General features: G+C 37.2%; 1 long non-coding RNA gene across 2 annotated transcripts; it reads left to right on the forward strand.

Annotated features, from left to right (window-relative positions):
- Positions 1 to 1,699: 1,699 nt before the first annotated feature.
- On the forward strand, positions 1,700 to 17,373 carry LOC131627453 (uncharacterized). Of its 2 annotated transcripts, XR_009291481.1 has the most exons (6): positions 1,700 to 2,179; positions 10,542 to 14,043; positions 14,136 to 14,236; positions 14,476 to 14,561; positions 14,701 to 14,773; positions 14,962 to 17,373. It is a non-coding gene; the product is annotated as an uncharacterized LOC131627453 (long non-coding RNA). The 2 variants fall into 2 exon arrangements; XR_009291478.1 differs by having other exon boundaries at positions 14,701 to 17,373.
- Positions 17,374 to 17,943: the final 570 nt, after the last annotated feature.

Consider the following 17,943-nt stretch of genomic DNA (forward strand, 5'->3'; position numbering starts at 1 on the left):
GCACAACACATGTTTACATTCATCGATCAAAATGACGCCTTTCGAAGCCCTGTATGGTCGTCCACCACCAGCTATCAGAGATTATGTCAAAGGTTTCTCAACCCTTCCTTTACTTGATTCCACACTACAACAGAGACAAAGTATCCTCAATAAACTGAAGCTAAACTTGAACCGCAGCCAGAAGATGATGAAAGATCAAGCAAATAAAAAACGGAAAGAGTGTACCTTCGCTCCAGGAGATCTGGTTCTGTTGCGCCTTCAACCATATAGACAAACATCTGTTCACCGACGGACATCTCAGAAGCTCTCCAAGAGATATTTCGGCCCTTTTCCAGTTATGCGCAAGATCGGCGCCGTCGCCTACGAGCTGCAACTTCCACCCTCGGCGAAGATCCACCCGGTCTTTCATGTCTCTCAGTTGAGATCTTTCCACGCACAAGACACAAAGGCTACCGCTAATCCCCTACCAGTTAACATTAGAGAGGACGACGACGAAGATGAGGTTACTAGTGTGGTTTCAAGTAAGGATATGATACACGAAACGAAAATGGGAAGGAAAAGAGATCTGGACTCAAAGGGTGGGGATTTATCTTCATCGATGAGGGGAGAGGAAGAGATCACCCCAAAGAATGATGTTTCAATTTCTTCTGAAGTGAATGAGATACCTAATACTTCAAAGTCTTTAACTAAGTCTTTCAAGTACCACTCACGTGACTCTGCTCCACACATCCCTAGTCAGACTCTTCTAGATACCTCCACCTCTGTTCAGCCGTGGGATGAAGCCAAACAAAAATCGGGACCGTCCATCAGCATTGGATCCTTTTCAAAATCTTTCTCCCATTCCTGCGTGGCCCCACAGGTTTTACCTTCACCAATTTCCAACGCCAGCATCCCATGTGCACCCAGCTGTCAACCACCTTACCCACTAAATGCTACACTGCCCAAGACAGATTTCAAATCTCTTTGTTCTGCCTCCCCAAACACGCTTCCTATCCCTTTCCCGTTGGATCTCCAACGTTCAATTTTACTTGGTCCTTCAACGGACACGTGGAACCCCAACGTGCTAAAACCAACAACACAACTGGCTCCCACTCTCACACCTACCTCACCCACCGTTTTCATTCCCCAAACCAACCCTAATACACTTGCCAATAGTTCTCATAACCCAACTTACAGTGGGCCTTGCATTGGACCGGATCCACCAAGTAATTTCCCTAACCTTGAGGACAAGGTTCTTCCCGGGATGGATAGTAGTGATAGGCCCAAAAGAATTATGAAGAAGCCCACATGGCAGCAGGATTATATTATGAATTAATTTTAATTTATGTTAGAACTTTGTTTTTTTAATTCCTCTAAATGGGCTCAGCCAGACTTTGTCATCTTAGGCCCATATGCTAGACTTTGTATTTAAGGTGCTGCTGCCTCTTTTCTCAGCATGCTGAATTGAAATATGTTTTTACTTTCTTAAATTTTATCTTCTTCTCTTTGAGTAAAACCCTAGTTTATGGTAGTAGCAAAACCTAACTTATCAGCAAGCCATTGTGATCCAAGTTTTCTAAGGGCCCATTTGTTTATCTCATTGACCCAAACCAGGAGTTGAGTTATTTGAGTGATTCAAGCCATAAATTTTTCTTTTTGGATGAGGTCCTACATGAAGCAACAAAGTTACGTATTAGCACTTAAGGTGGGACCCGCCATTCACGTTTTCAGCAAAGGAGGTCTCACGTTTTTTCAGCAGGTGACACCAAAGTTTTTTCCAATCCCATATTCCAAACTTCATCCAAAACTCACAACATTCAATCTCCATCACCCATTTAAAATAATCAAGGGCCAGATTTCACCTAATGAATTTCACACGGATTCACATTTCAAGCTCCAAGCAATTACGGTTTCCTCACCATTCTCACCATCCCACAGAAATCGTGACTCACAATTCTCCCTCTCAATTTTCCCTCTCCAATTTGTCACACAATCCTCACCAATTCACGTCTATAAATACAGTTCAGATCATACACAGAAAGGAGGAAGAAAAGCACCGCTCTAATTTAGCAACACGACGCACAATCAACCTGAAGGCAGAGTTCCGATTTATTTTCGGAGAAGAAGGAGCACGTTTGTTACCTCTGGTTTTCTTGGTCTTCGGGGTCGGTGTTAAGATTCTCGGACTAGCTCCGAGCTTGTAAGTTTGCTTTTCTTCTCGAATATGACTGTAGTATTGTTTGTTGTTGTGTGTATTGCTGTGCTTGTTGCCATTTTTGTTCGGCCATTTGGTTTAATTTGAATTGATTAGAGAGAGTGAGAGGTTCGGTTAGAAGAGGCTCAGAGTTGTTGTTATTGTTTCGGCCGAGAGAGATTGGAAGGTGGTTGGTTGAAGATAGCGATTGAGAGCAGAGAGAGGTTTGCGATGGAGAATATGAACATGAACCGTGAGATGAACAGAGGGGTGAACTTAAGAGATGAATTCATGTGGTTTTTTGTTTTGGTTGAACCTAATATGGCGAAGCAGAGAGATGAGAGAGCATGAGAGATTGATGAAGCAGAGCTTGAGCTTGAGAAGAGATGAGAGGGTGATTGAGATAAGTTGGGGGTTTGGTTTATCGTGAAAGAAAAAGCAGAGCAGCATGATAAAAAAAGAACGTGAGATGAAGATGAAACAGGGGAGCGGCCGAGGGTGCGTTTGATTTGCAAAATATGAAATACTGGACCGAACACTGAACACTACTAGATAGTATAGAACAGTACAAGACAACTTTTTGTATTATACTATGTTTGATGATTACTGGACTGGATAACTGTTTTCTCGATTTTGCTTGATATGTCTATGCACCAGACAAAATAATATAATTTCTAATATAATATTATTTATTGATATATAAGTATAATATTTATGAATCAAAATATTAAATAGTAAGGAGGAAAAAAGATGAAGAAATAGTTTTTCTACTCTATTTTGTTTAATATGTTTATGCAGCAGACAAAATAATATAATTTTTTATATAATATTTTTGAATCAAAATATTAAATAATCAGAAGAGAAGAAAAATAATAAATTAAGATTTTTTCTCTACTTTATTTGATTGTGGGCCTGTGATCCACTTGCAGCCCACCGAATTTGCATGTTACACCTCTATAGTCAGCATGCACCTCCCCCTTTTGGATTGCTTTCATTCGCTCTTGGGCCAATATCTAGTGGGCTGATGTTTCTTCTTTTTATTTGCACCATTTTCTATATTTGTCTTGATTTCTATTTGTATAAATATGTCTAGTTGGATTTTATTTTTTTATATTAAAAATACAAAATCATGTTTTTATTTTAGACTTTATGCTCATATTAGCTTTTAATCCATTTGCTTGAGATCAGTTCACAACTATCTACATTTCTTTTTAAAAAAATACCCAACAAAAAAAACACATAAGACATCTAATAAATTTCAGATTCTTAAAAAATAGAGAAGGGTGAGTATCCTTGCATTGAGATTTAATTCACCATTATCTACATAAAAAAACACCAACCAATTCAATTTTCTTTTCCCTTTAAGAACATGTTAATTCCTTTCCACGACAATTGTGTAAGTCTCCAAAGGTCGAGCAACAGTGGAATGCGACGTTTAACATCGTTAATTTAAAAAACACAAAACACATCAAAATTTGTAAGTTGAACTATGGCTGCTCTGATTCTTTAAAGGGATACGTATGCATTGAGTCGCGGGGCCTGAACGAGCACATCTTTGTAAATATTTCTTTCTTTTCCCCATGTTTCTTTTCTCTTTTTTTTTGTGCGTTTCCCTTTAGCTTTAGACTTTAGACTTTTAGATAACACCCATAGATTTAGACTAACAAGAGCGGATCCTGTCGAGTACGACGGACGTGAGGAGTGCTAACCCATTCTCCTTGCGTAACCGACACCCTTACCCTTTCTCTTGGTCGTAAGACCTTTGTTTGTTTTTTTTCCTATAGGTTTTACTCGATTTTTTCCCTTTCCCATCTCTTGGGATAAGTAAACAATCGATGTCGACTTCATTGATTTCCATCCGATGATTTCGATCCGGTTGTCACACACATTAAATGAAATAAAATAATAAAAATCTATATAGCCTATTTTTTTCTTTTAAAAAAAATAGGCTATTTATATTAGCGTTTGATCGACTACTATTAACGGTTGAGATTTGGTGTCAATGTCCAAATAAATTTTTTTAAATTTTTTTAAAATTTTGTTTTTTATATAAAATTAAATATTTAATAAATAATTAGAAATACGAAACTATATATATTAATGATAAAATATGCATTGCAAGTTATTTACAAAAAAAAAAGATTACAAATATTCTAATGCCTATTATCACAGTATTGACCGTCAGTTCCGCACCTAGGCGCTACCCGATTCCGTTGGGGTAGTTGTCGATCCTTACCCCTTTGAGGTTCTTGTTGTGTTTAGATAGGTGGGCCTTGGAATAGCCCCTCTATGCGCTCGTTGTCCATGTACTATTTGATCCTAATGTCAAATAGTTGGTTCCCCATGCCCTCAAAGTTTTGTCGTGGTGGTTGGGGTAGCCATATATGGTTGATAGCATGTGGCACTTGAATTTGCTTTGGTAAAAGGCATTTTTGGTTGGGGTGTGGTGTATCCATATTGTTGTTGTTGGGAGCTACGGTAAAGTGATTCATGTGTGATCATTGGGTCGCTTAGGTCATATTCCCCATCTAGGCTCAAGTCGGGCTAAGATGGGATGTGGAGGGGCCCGCCTCGTGGCATTGTTGGGTGTAGCCTTATGGTTGTTGTTGGTAGGGAGTTTGATAATTTGCCTGGTAAGGGTATTGGTATTGGTGTTCGAAGGTCTAATGAAGTTGGTACTGACTTTTGTATGACCTATGTTGGCTTTGTTGGCTTAATTAGCTTGGTTGGCTTAGTTGGCGTTGTTGACTTTGTTGGCGTTTTTAGGGTGGTTGTTGGTTGTATAATTGTATGCAGGGGTCGTGCAAGTAATACAGGTCGGACACATACATTTCAGGAGTATTGACCGATCTATACCAATTCATGTATTCTTCAGTTGGATGCATTAGGAATGAGACAACAGGGAACCGGAGAACATGGCGGCGATGTTCCTTCCACATCTAACAAAATTTGTGTGCAAATGCTTTCCAATATTAGACATCCCATTGGTGATTCACTCTTTTCATATGCCAGTTGCCCAAATCAGTTAGGGGAGTCGGGATCTCTTGACGCATACCGAATTGGAGTCTCACCCTGTCAGCATGGTGCATCTCCACAACGTTGAACCTTATGATAGATGTTTTCACAGTCCAAACTTCTTGGTCATCGGGGTTCGACTCATGTTCGAGATCCATGTATGGTCTCCAATAAAACTGCATAGGAAAAAAAGAATACAATATATTATTTGGAAGATGGTTGGTAATACATAAATGATTCATACAAAGTTTAATGGTAATATATCGCGAGGACGGTGGTGATCCAAAAGTTGTCGATACAAAAAAATATCCCCCATCGGGTTCTTCCTGTAATCTAACCCAATACCACAAAACCTTAATCAAAAAAGGGAACATGTTATTTTCCAATCTTTTCTAGAAGAGAGTGAGAAAATTGAAATAGAGTTATGAACTTACCTTGTTGCATAAGGGAACGTGAGGTTGTCGTCATTTGCAGGGGCTTGTGTGGGAATTCTCCACCAACCCCATACGTGTAGCAAGAATGCTGTGGTGTCATTTCTTTTACCTCCCTGTTTCAGTTGGGAGGACGGCACGCTAGACCCTTCATGAGAAATTTGGAAGGAGGAAAGCGCCCGTGGCGGGAGGAATTTTGTTTCAGTTCTTCCTACGATAACACACGGACTTTTTAATTATCCTACGAAAGAGGAAGGGGAAAAAGATCTCAAATAAACCCTAGGAGTTTTCTAAGTGTGGGGATTCACCTAGACTAGAAATTCTGGAGTCCGGGAGGTCGGTTATACATAGGGAAGGTTTTAAGCACCCTACATATCCGTTGTACTCTACGGGAACCTTCTCTGTGTCTACGTGTTTGTGTTTGTTGCTTATTGATTGGGAAAGTTTCTCCTTTGTATTAGGAGGGAAAATTAATTGAATTAAAAAGACAAACAGACTGACTATTTTTGCTTTTTTATTAGCTTGCTGAGTTTCCTTGTGAACCTCATGCCTACATATCCCTAATGGAAGTCAGAGCTTTTTGTAGTTCGGAGAACTAATTAGGGAAATTAATTATTTTTGGTGCCTTGCTTGAAGCTCAAGGTTGAAGCTGGAATTAAATCTCTGTTTACAGTAAAGAGACATGAAATCATCTTTACAGAGAGGTATTTCTACTATTCCACCACAAACATTGAAAGAGTGACAGAAAAGCTGAATTCATTTCATTTAAGAGGGGGACCTTACTTGTGTATGTGCAAGTATACCAGTCAACTACGTCTTGAATGAAAGAATGATACTCAACCAAATTAGGGAAAGTTACACATGCCTGGGTTAACTTGCCAGAGCATGTCTTTCAAAATCCTAAATGGGAGAATAATTAAAATTAAAATGTAATGTTTGTTTGTCAGAATGTAGTGAGATAGGAGAAATATCTCTCTATAGAGATAAGCTATGTCTATCTACTGTAAAAAAGATTTGATTTTAGCTGGCTTGTATGAGGCCCAAGCTTGAGGCTTTTTGATTGATTTTATTGACTCTGGGAGATGACTCCACTGGAAATTAACTTAAACTAAGAAATTTTGTGTTATGTACAAAGCCCAGAATTGAGGCTGACTCTAGTTGGAGAGTGTTTATTTGATGGATTTGATTTGGTGTTCTGTACAAAGTCCAGAATTGTGGCTGACTCTTGATTGGGGAATATATTATTTTCTGCCTTGTATGAAGCCCAAGGTTGTGGCTGACTCTTACTAGGGAAGACATTATTTTCTGCCTTGTATGAAGCCCAAGATTGTGGCTGACTATTGAGGAAACTGAGTATGGATGACTCTTATGGGAAAAATATCCTAAAAGTTAGGAATCTTTTGACACAAGTGTCGCTACCGCTAAAAATGGAACAGAGTCGCCACTAATATATTTATCCCATAAGGGAAAGGGATATCAGAAAACCTAACAAAGGATAAGAACCCCGTCTTGAGACCAGAGAACAGGGTACGGGAGTCGTTTACGCAAGGGGAAGGTGCTAGCACCCCTCACGCCCATCGTACTCGATGGTATCCACCTATGTTTGTTTCTATCTAAAGGGTGTATACTATGTCTAAAACCTAAATGCGAATGAATGCAAAAGAAATACGGGGAAAAGAAGGAATTATTTACAAGTGTGCTCGCTTAGGCCCCGCGACCCAATGCCTACGTATCCCTTACCAGGAATCAAAGCTATCGTTGTTCGGCTCAATAGTTTCCATTTGTTTTGTGTTTTTTAGTTGAACAGAGGTTAAGGTCACAATCCACGATGCTCGACCTTTAGAGACTTACACGCCTACTTTGGAAAGGACTTAACTTGTTCTTAGGTGCCTAACAAGGCAGAAGAATGAACTTGGGTTTGTGTTTTTTTTGTAACTACATGATGAACAAAACCCAATACAAGGTTTCGCACCACTTCGTCACTTTGTTTTAATTCGAGCCTTTATTAAGTGTTTTAAATGTTTTTGGTTGAGTATTTTTTAAAGGGGATTTATTTGCGATTTGAATCACATGAAAATGTATAATGATCGAGAAATAGATTAGGGAATGAATCCCACTCATTTCTCTCCCATTAGGCAGTGATCGAGAAACAGATTAGGGAATAAATCCCACTCATTTCTCTCCCACCAAGTGATTAAAAAACAGATTAGGGAATAATTCCCACTCATTTCTCTCCCACTTTTAGTAAGGTGTGATTCACATCTCTATTTATTAGTGTTTTAATGTTGAAAAGGAAAAAAAAGAAATAAAAAAGGGGAGACTAACCTATTTTCTAGCCTAATTGTTATTCTAATCTAAGTCTTAAAATCTAAATCTAATGTTAACATACTATTGGAATATATTCTAGGAAAAGTATACAAGTGGTATTAACAACATAGGCCCAAAATATGGCCAAAAATCTAAGCGACAAAAATTACACAACAATTATACAAAAATAGCATGAAAATGGTACAAAAACAATTCAAGCATTAGTGCAAAATTAAACTAAAAAACTACTATTTTTATGAGTTTTTTGTCAACAAAGCAAATCTAGTTCATACCTAAAAATACACTAAAAATCTATTAATCCTAAAACTAATATTTTTATTGTTTTCCATGTCATTTTCTATTACCTAAAAATCAAACAAAAATTATGATTCTAAATGTTATTATTATCTAAAAAAACTAATGAGAAAGTTATGATTTTTATGATTTTTACTATCTAAAAAAAACTAAGTCAAGAATTGTAAATTCTAACAAAGAAAAAATGGGCTCAAGGGGTGTAAATGGAATATGGTGGTGTAATTCAGTAAACTGGTGCAGGGCCCAAACAGGGAGGCCCAGAGTGATTTTTGTATCAGTTTCAGATTTTTTGTCCAAAGAAGATGGTATGTGATGGGCTCAGTAGGGGTGCGGAGTAGTGATTCGTGTGGCCCAATGACATTTGATCCAAAACTCAGATTATTATCAACTAAATCCAAATATTTGCATTAACCCCAACTAATCTCAATTAAAATCAGCTAATTGCGATTAATCTCCTTAATTAATAAAAAAGATAGCAAAAGGGGATTAGGGTTACCAATTGAGACGTATCAGCTTCCTTCCCCTTTCAAACTCAGACGCGGCGAAAATCTCCTCTTCTCCGATCTCGATCTCAAATCACCGCCGTGAGAACGTAATGAATTCGTCCCTCATCTCCCTCTGTCCGCTCATCTCTCTCGATTTCTCCCTTCGTACATCTCCGATTAATCTTCGCTGTGAACCAAGAGTGAGACTCCTTCGATCTCTCTCCTTCGCTCTCAGTCTCTCCGATTTCGTTTTTCACTCGCGACTCTCCCTCGATCCATATCGTTTCAATCTAACCAGCGGAAGAACCCTAGAATCCCTCATTCTTCAAATTACATGATGAGGGAGAAGTCTCAGGACACGATGCCTCGGAGTTCCGACTCAAGGATACCTTCAACATTGGGATTTCGAGAAAACCAAAAGCCTTCGCACAGGTATGTCTTCGTGTTCTTTAACCTGTCTTCTTCGATTCAAATCTTCCTTCGCATGCTTTTTCTTTTTTCGTTTTTGATTCTCTTTGATTCTTCCGTTATCTGCGATATTCTGAATTCTAGCAGTGATGATGCAAGTTGAATGAACTTGTTACAGATTGAAGAAGCGAAGAGTAGGCTTGAAGTTGCAGTTTCGCAGTGATGATGATTGATGTGCGTTGAAGATTCTCGGTTGAAGATTGATTGGATAATTGATGGTGATGAATGTGACGATTACCTGGAGGTTCGTGATTGTGAGGATTGAGCGATGAAAACCGATTCCGGCGATTGATGAAGAACTCCGATGAAGATTTCGCGGTCAGTTTTCTTGCTACAACCTTTTCCTTCATATATTTTCCCAAGAACCTCTTCTTCTTCCGTTGAATTTTTGTCACGTTTCTTGTTTCTGATTTCTGAACGATTTGCTATTGTTGTTGTTGCTACGTGATGATGATTCTGTTAAGGATTTTCTAGAGATTGGATAGGAGATTGAAGTGTTGTGAAGGTGAGGTATGAAGGTTGTTCTTGCGGTTATGAAGCTGTGTATGGAAATTGAACAGATGAAGATTGCTGCGATTTTGAGAAGGTGATGAAGATGAAGAAATTGAGGTGAGGGATGAAGGTGATGATTGAAGAAGGTGATGAAGATGGATTCAAGAAGAAGATGAAAATGGAGATGAATGAGAGTGGTGGAGGAGATGGAAACAAAGTGAAGAATGGTTGAATTGAAGAGTGAATATGATGAATGGAAGTGAAGGCATTAAAAAGTGAAGAGTTCTGTTTATATAGATTTTGAGGGAAGAGGTTCTGAGAAGGTTAGTTTCTACTCTGTTTCTGTTATATTCAGTTAGGTTAGTTATGAAATCTAGAAGGTAGTTATGAGATGGTTGGGTTAGTTATGAACTGGTCCCAATTCTGTTTTGGTGGTTGGAAGTTGGTTAGAGGCAGTTAGTTGGTTATTTAGTGAAATTAGTGATAAGAGTTAAGAACTCAGGGGGTGACTCTGTTATGAAAATGTTAGTAAATTTTGTAAATGGTTTTCTTGTTATCTCCTTTTTGCTGCAGGGCTGTACTGAAACAAGAGGGGCTTTTTGTAGTTTTTCCTTGGTTTGAATTGAATGAATGCGTTTTTGAACTTGTAATGGGCTTATGATTGGAACTATTTATCATTGCTGTAGGATTTTGGAAAACGGGCTCGATATGATCGAAATGATGCAGGGCGGTTTAGTTAGGGATCACTGATGTGAAAGCCTTAAGCATGATCTCTGATGCCTTATGTACTTCTTATTTTGATTAATTTTCTCTTATGCGTACTAACATGGCAAACTTTGGTGCCTTTGGTTGCAGGCCTGGTACAGGTACCTGTAGGCACAAATGAAGGTACACTTTGGCCTTCATGGAGATCTTGACATGGATTGGAACTTGAAAGCACAGCTTGTGCACTTGCTGCCAATTAATTCGTAGAAGACAAAAATGAAGATGACAATTGACATGGAATTGGAATTCAGGTGGCACGAGTCAAAGGGTAGTACATTGACTTTGGTCAACTGTTTGACCAGAAAGTCAACAGTTGACTCAAAGTCAGCTTTAGGTTAAAAATGAATTTTTTCTTGTAATCTTTTCTTGCAATGATGTATTGTTGTTTTTTTGTTTTTTTATTTTATAATGGACCTTTGAATGTACTTCAAGTAAGTTTGAATGTTGCTCTTTCCCTCCAATTCCTTTGAATAAAAAAGATCTTCTCTTTCAAATTTGCCCTTGATTATCTTTGAATGTAGACTCACCTCAAATCTCAATAAATGAATTCCAATCACCTTGCATCTTGAGATAACTTGATTCTCTTAACGAAACTTTACCTCCATGTTTTAATGACAAAACTTGAATCTTTAATTTTAATTCCTAAAATCCAAGTTACCTTGCAATTGAAGTAACAGGTGTTTGATGAGGATTGAAAGTCATATTGACCAAAACAAGTGAACGAATCAATTTCCCATGTCATTGAGGAATCCTCGAATGAGATGATACTTGAAGCCTAGAGGAACACCTTAACATGAAATCCCCTGAACTTCAATTGAATTAGCAAACTTTGATACCATGGACAAGAAACCCTAATCCAAACCGTAATTCACTGATACACATAGGGAGATAAACCCTAACCGGATACCTTGGTTAATTTGGATGAAGAATAGCCTTTGTAGCTTGATAAAGAAGAAATCCATAGTGCCCATACTTCAAACCTTAATTCCATAGTCCAATGCTCAAAGAAGAGATAAATGAATCAAGCTCGAATGAAGTAGAAACCCCAAATTTTCAAATCCTTGATCCCAAGCCAAGTTTATTGATTAGTGATGCATGATTTGTTAAATGACCTAATGGAGATATGTACATGAGATAATGAGATGCATAAGCTTATTAGAAATAAATATGTGGGCAAATTTTGGGGTGCAACAACAAGGAATGTGGTTTATCTGCCTTGTACAAAGCCTAAGGTTGTGGCTACTTGAAGGTGAATGACTTACTGGGGAGACTCTATTGTCTGCCTTGTACAAAGCCCAAGGTTGTGGCTGACTCTCTAGGGGAATACCTATAATGAGGTAATGACTCTAAAGGTTTTTTTGTTGAGGATTATGCTTTTGTTAAACAAGAATTGATGAACGAAAGACCCAGGTTTGAAGATGTACTCTACTGGGGAATTTGTCTTTTAAAAGCTGAATTTTGGAAGCTAACCCTTTCAAGGGAATTATGACTTTAGAGGACTGGTTTTGGAGGCTAACCCTTTCCAGGGGTTTTTGTTAAAATGAAGGAATTAATGGAGGCTAACCCTTTCCAGGGGTTTTTGTTAAAATGACAGAATGATTAACTATTTGAGACTTCTTGTTTAAAGCCCAAGATTAAGGCTGACACTGACTAAGGATAGACAGCTATGGAACCTAGACTCTGCTAAAGAGGAAAATTATTGGAGATTGAAGATAAAGGTAACAAAGACTGTCCATGTCTCTCATTCCAAAAGGTGAACTCAATACTGAGAATGAGACATTCTTAGCTTGTTTAAAGTCTGGTTTTAAGAATAGAAGAAACTCACCAGGGTAGGCTAAAAGGTGACTAAAGACCTGTTCCTATGTTTATAAGAAACCTGATGGGTCCTTGTATACAAGCTCAAGAGTAAGCTGGGAATGCTTTTAAGAAGCTTGTGGGTCCTTGTACAAAGCCCAGGAGGAGGCTAATCGAGGGTCATTGAGGGTCCTTGTTATAGCACAAGAGAAAGCTATATGGTTTTGAACTTATTTTGGCTCTAAGCAAATGGGTAAGAGGTTTCACTGGGAATAATTCCTCTTGGGTGGATGTATCCTAATTTGGGTTCTAAGGCATTTTTCAAGATGTTTCACCGGGAATAATTCATCTTGAGGGTTTGAACTAAAGATCTCTAATTAGGAAAGAGCCTTCATTGGGAAGACATTCTCAATCATAGGCCATAGTCCTATAATATATATATTGTTTAACTGTCCTAAGGTTTACACTCAGACGTAGTCCTAATATATAAACAATTTATATTTGACAGTAATTTAAATGAAAGCTTGTAAATAGAAAGCTATAAAGCCTAACCTAGATGGAGTGGAGGCCTTTGAAGATGTATGTACAAAGCCTTACCAGCAGTTTGATTGTTTATTGATAATAGTTGAATATTTATTATAAACAGTTAAAGGTTTTTGAAAACAGAAGAAGTGAAGATGGTCATTAGGTCACATAGGTATCTGAAGAGTTTCACCGGGAATAATGCCCTTCAAATACCAGAAGAATGTTTTGAAAACAGATGAGAAGATTTTGTAAATACAATTTTTGAAAACAAACTAAGAAAAGAAAAGGTGTTGGGTCTTACACTCTATTAGAGGCCCAGAGATTTATTTACTGTTTATGAGAAACAGTTGAATGATGATTTGAAATGATTACTATTATGAAAACAGTTTTTACGAGTTTTAGGCTTATCTCGAAGAATGAGAAAATTGGATTTCTGAGTTTGAGGTGTTACCTTGATCCTCAAGTGATATGCTTGGAATAAATTAGGATCTCAACAGATGTTAAGCATCCACACCAGCAGCAAAGAACGTCGGATAAGCTCACAGCTTACAGCATTCTATGATCTTTCAGTAATTGTTTAAGGACTTCTACATCAAATGGAAGACCAAACAGAACAGACAAAGCCAAAAGACAACGGAGAAATAATCTCGGAGTCTCGGATAAAATAAGAAAATTCAAGTAATATGTGCAACAGTAATCAAATAAAACTTAAATGATTAACTCCACAAAATAAAAATACTAAGTCTTTTTTATGCAAAACTTTTCTCAAAAAAAAAAAATAGAAGAAATAGTTAATAAAAAGCTTAATAATTGGGCCTGAGGTGTTGAAAAACGAAATGGAGGTGCAGCGCCCAATATGTGACAAAAAGCTGGAAAAAAAGTTGGGCCGGACCGGGTCGGGTCAGGATGACCCGAATCCGCCCTTCCTTCTAAACACACGGATGGGTTGGAAAAACCCTAAGCAAAAGAAAGAGGCAGAAGCGCCTCACCCTCTCATTCTCGTTCCTCTATTGCTCTATCTCTCACGATAATTTATGGGAAGAACAGAGAAATAATCAACACCCATAACTTGCCTCACTCTCTCAGTTTCTCTTGCTCTCTCTCTCTCTCTCAACAAAAAGCAATCAAACCTTTCACTCGATTTATTTATCTCTCTCGCGAGTTCTCTCTGCTCTCTTTTTTTGCTCGCGAAGTGGACGACAACAACAACAGCCTCTCAGCGGAAATTTCACGGTGACTATGGAATCTCACATCGATGAGAAGTGAAACCCAGGTATGTTTTCCCAATTTTCTTTCCATGATTCAATTTGGTTTTTATGATTCAACAATAATAAAAGATGCTCTCTGTTTTCTATTTTCTGGCAGTTTTGTTCTAAGCAGAGAACTATGATCATAACAACAATATTGAGAGTGAAAGTGTAGACGACTTACCTACGATGAGGAGGTGTTCGCCGGATTGTGTTGAGGTACGTATTTATGCTTCTGAAATTATGATGTGAATCGCCTTGTTGTGTTGTTCTGAATATTTGAATCGGTGGTTGTTGAAGCTTTAATTCTGAACCAGTGTTTCTGTTATGCTTTGAATCCGCGAATTGTTTGTTGCTATACTGAATTTGCGAATCGAAACTGCTTCTGAATTGTTGTTGTTGAATGATACAGAATCGTGATGAACTGATGAACTGTTATATTGCTGAACTGCTTGCAGCATTGGCGTTTCCATTGCAGGTGTGCTTCGTGCAGGTGAGCAAGAACCGTCGGCTGTCGTGTTGAAGATGCAAGTTGAAGAGGATGGTAAGTTCTAAACTTTCCTTCCCTTTATGCTTGCTGCGATTTCATTAACTTGTTGATGATGCCATCATTTTTGAATTGTTCTTGCTTGTTGAAGAACAACTTTGAATTTGTTGCTAACAACTTTGAATTGTTGTTGTAGGCTTTTGATGAAGGTGATGCCATAACACCTCTTTGGATTGTGGGAGACTTGAAGATGAAGATCTTCAAGTGAGGTATGAAGAATTACCTCCTCCTTCTTTGTAACTAGAACACTCACCTTCAATAGAGAGGCTCTTGGCTTGAGAATTTCTTCTTGCCAAGAGTTCTATTGAACAATATGAGCAATAGAGAGAAGAGAGAAAGCAAGTAGTAAAGTTGTTTTGGTGTCGTTTGATACTGAAGTATGCACTTGTATTTATAGGCAAAAGGCTCAGAGCAATTGGAGATAGTAAGCTTGCTTAATGAGGTTAACTCGGTTTCTTGGTTATGAAGGAATTTCAAAAATATCCAAAATGCAATGATGGCAATTTTGATTCCATTTGATCAATCCCTTAGCCATCGATTTTGTGTGATCTTAGGGGACAATTCTGTTGGAGAAGTGAACTCTAATTGGCTTAGGAGAAGATTCTTTGGTGATTCATCAAGATTCCAATTTTGTAATGATTACTTAATCACATGGCATTGAATTCTTGCAACTTGGCCAAAAATGATGAAATAGTGCATTTGATTCCTCCAAATCTCTTCTGATGTATCATGGACGAGGATGAATCAATTGGTATAGGCATTGGTACAAAGTTTGCAAATATTCCAATTTGGGCATGACCTATAATTTCTCTTCATGAGCTCAACTTTGAATCATCATAACTCCTAGCTCAAAATGAATTTGGAGAAGGTTGAGCATAATTTGGAAAGCCCTTAACATGTACTTCAATTCATTAGTTTGGAGTTTTTTCAATATCATTTGGGAAATTTGTGAAAAATGGGCTTAAAGTTTGAAGAAAACTAGGGTTTTTTGACTAACTTCATGGAGGCAGCCACTTTGAAGCTCCATATCTCTTCAATGGTTGATTTCTAGCCAAAAAATCATATGTGACAAAGTTGTTCATTGGATCAAAATCTACAAATTTGATGTTGGAAGTTTTTTTCAGTTTGTACTTGAAACTTTGAGATATTCCCTTCCAAAGTTTTGAAAAAAAGACCTTTAAACACTTAGAAAAATTTCTAAGTATGAAAAGTCAATCTTTGACTTTTTGATCCTTAATTGATTTTCTTGATTTTTCTTGTTCAAATGACTTCAATAATCACATATTGATGATATTGATCCTTAAAAGTCATGTCTTGACCCAAAACCTTAAAAGTCAAAGATGACCTTGTACGGTTGACTTTTTCAGATGGAGTGAAATCTTGGACCTTTGTGTTGAATCAAGCTCTCCTCAAATGGATAATATGAATAGATTATATTGAGGTAATAGAAGTTCTTGAGCTATGTTTTGAGTTTTGGATTCATGTCCTGATTAAAAGTCAACTATCTAGGTGAATTAGGTCTGAAACCCTAATTGTCGACCAGATGAAATTGATGACTGTAGATCTTGAATTGAAGTATAATGCTTAGTGGATATTGTCATATGGATCATTTGAAGATGATTGAATCCTTTGAGTGATGCCCTGGGGCTTTTTAGGGTTTCCCAAATGTGGTCCCTGATCTTAGTCCTTGATGAGCCCAAAACCCTAGTCTGGTGATCTGAGCAAACCTGAGCCCTGATGACTGATGTCTAATAAATCATAGGTAAATAGAATGAAGCTCTTGAGTCCTGTGATTGAATTACAGACTAATCCTTTTATTGATTGATCCTTTGCCTGAGCTGTCTTATCCTTGAACATCCTTGATTAAGTATCAGATGAAAAAATGACTGCTCTGAGTACTTGTCTTGAGTTTGATGAAATGTCTGAAGGTGTGACATCTCAGGGGGGTCAAAATTAGGGTATGACAAACGCGCATCCATAGAATGTGTAAATACTATTTTTTGCGTTCTTACAAAGTGATTGGTACAACATGGCCAAAACGGCGGACCCCTAACTATACTTTCTAATTTTATTGATGTTGTCAAATAAAGTTAAATAAAAAAAATGGACAATGTTACCTCTCGACTCTGGAAATAAGAGGTTACCAAACATTATCATATGGTAAACCTTAGTTTTAAGGAAAATTTGGTCCTCAGTTGAGTTCTCGTCTAACTTAAGCTCCTTATAATACTCTTTAAGGGATTTAAGATTGATACCTCGGCCCCTTGAATTCCGGTCTGTCACAATCATGTCCTTGCCCAACACCACCTCACATAGTTCATTTGCATGTTGAACACTTCCATTAACAACCTTCCTATCAATAGGCAGACTAAGCAACATGTAAACATCCTCCAAAGTTATTGTACACTCCCCTATTGGAAGATGTAACGTGTGGGTTTTAGGCCTCCATCGTTCTAATAATGAAAGTATGAATTTTGGATTTGATGTCACAAGCTTCCAGATACAGAATATCATCTCGTTAGAAGCGACATAATTGTGAGAACGACAACAGAATCACAAAACATCCTAAAAATGGCATATAAGTAAATTAATATGGACATCATATAAGTTTAGATGTTAAGAATAATAGATGTATGCACTTACAAATGTTTGAAGGTTCGCCTTAGTTCCTCTGTGCCTTGCACCCATGTTTAGAAGTTGAGACATCTTTAAGAACTCGAAAGTTGAAAATATGTGAAGAAGTGAGATGACCTGCTTTTATATTTTCATATTATGTGATTTAATTATGATAAGATGCTAAGTGAATAACCTGCTTTTATTCAATAAAATTTATTATTATAAGGTATATATATATATATATATATATATATATATATATATATATATATATATATATATATATATATATATATATATATATATATATATATAGATCATTTGACACCGGTGTTATAGTATTAATTTTGACACCAAATCCCATCCGTTTATTATTATTAATCTAAAGGTTAAGATACATTCACTTACAACTAACACATAGGTTTTTTAAGGAAATATATCTTAACCTTTGAATTGATAAGAATAAAGGGGTAGGATTTGGTGTGAAAATTAATACTTTGACACCGATGTCAAATGATCCCCTCCTATATATATATATATATATATATATATATATAGAGGGAGAGAGAGAGATATGGCGTATCATATGAGAATGACATATTTATATGAGAATGTGAGAATGAATTTGAATCATTGAATTTTAAAATAAATGGTGGAGATTATGAGTGAATCTTTTTTTCTCTCTCCTACATTTTGAAATAAATGATGTAGGTGAGATAAAAAAAAGATTCACCCATAATCTCCACCATTTATTTTAAAATTC

This window comes from Vicia villosa, linkage group LG1 (genome assembly GCF_029867415.1).
Source record: "Vicia villosa cultivar HV-30 ecotype Madison, WI linkage group LG1, Vvil1.0, whole genome shotgun sequence".
Lineage (NCBI taxonomy): Eukaryota > Viridiplantae > Streptophyta > Magnoliopsida > Fabales > Fabaceae > Vicia > Vicia villosa.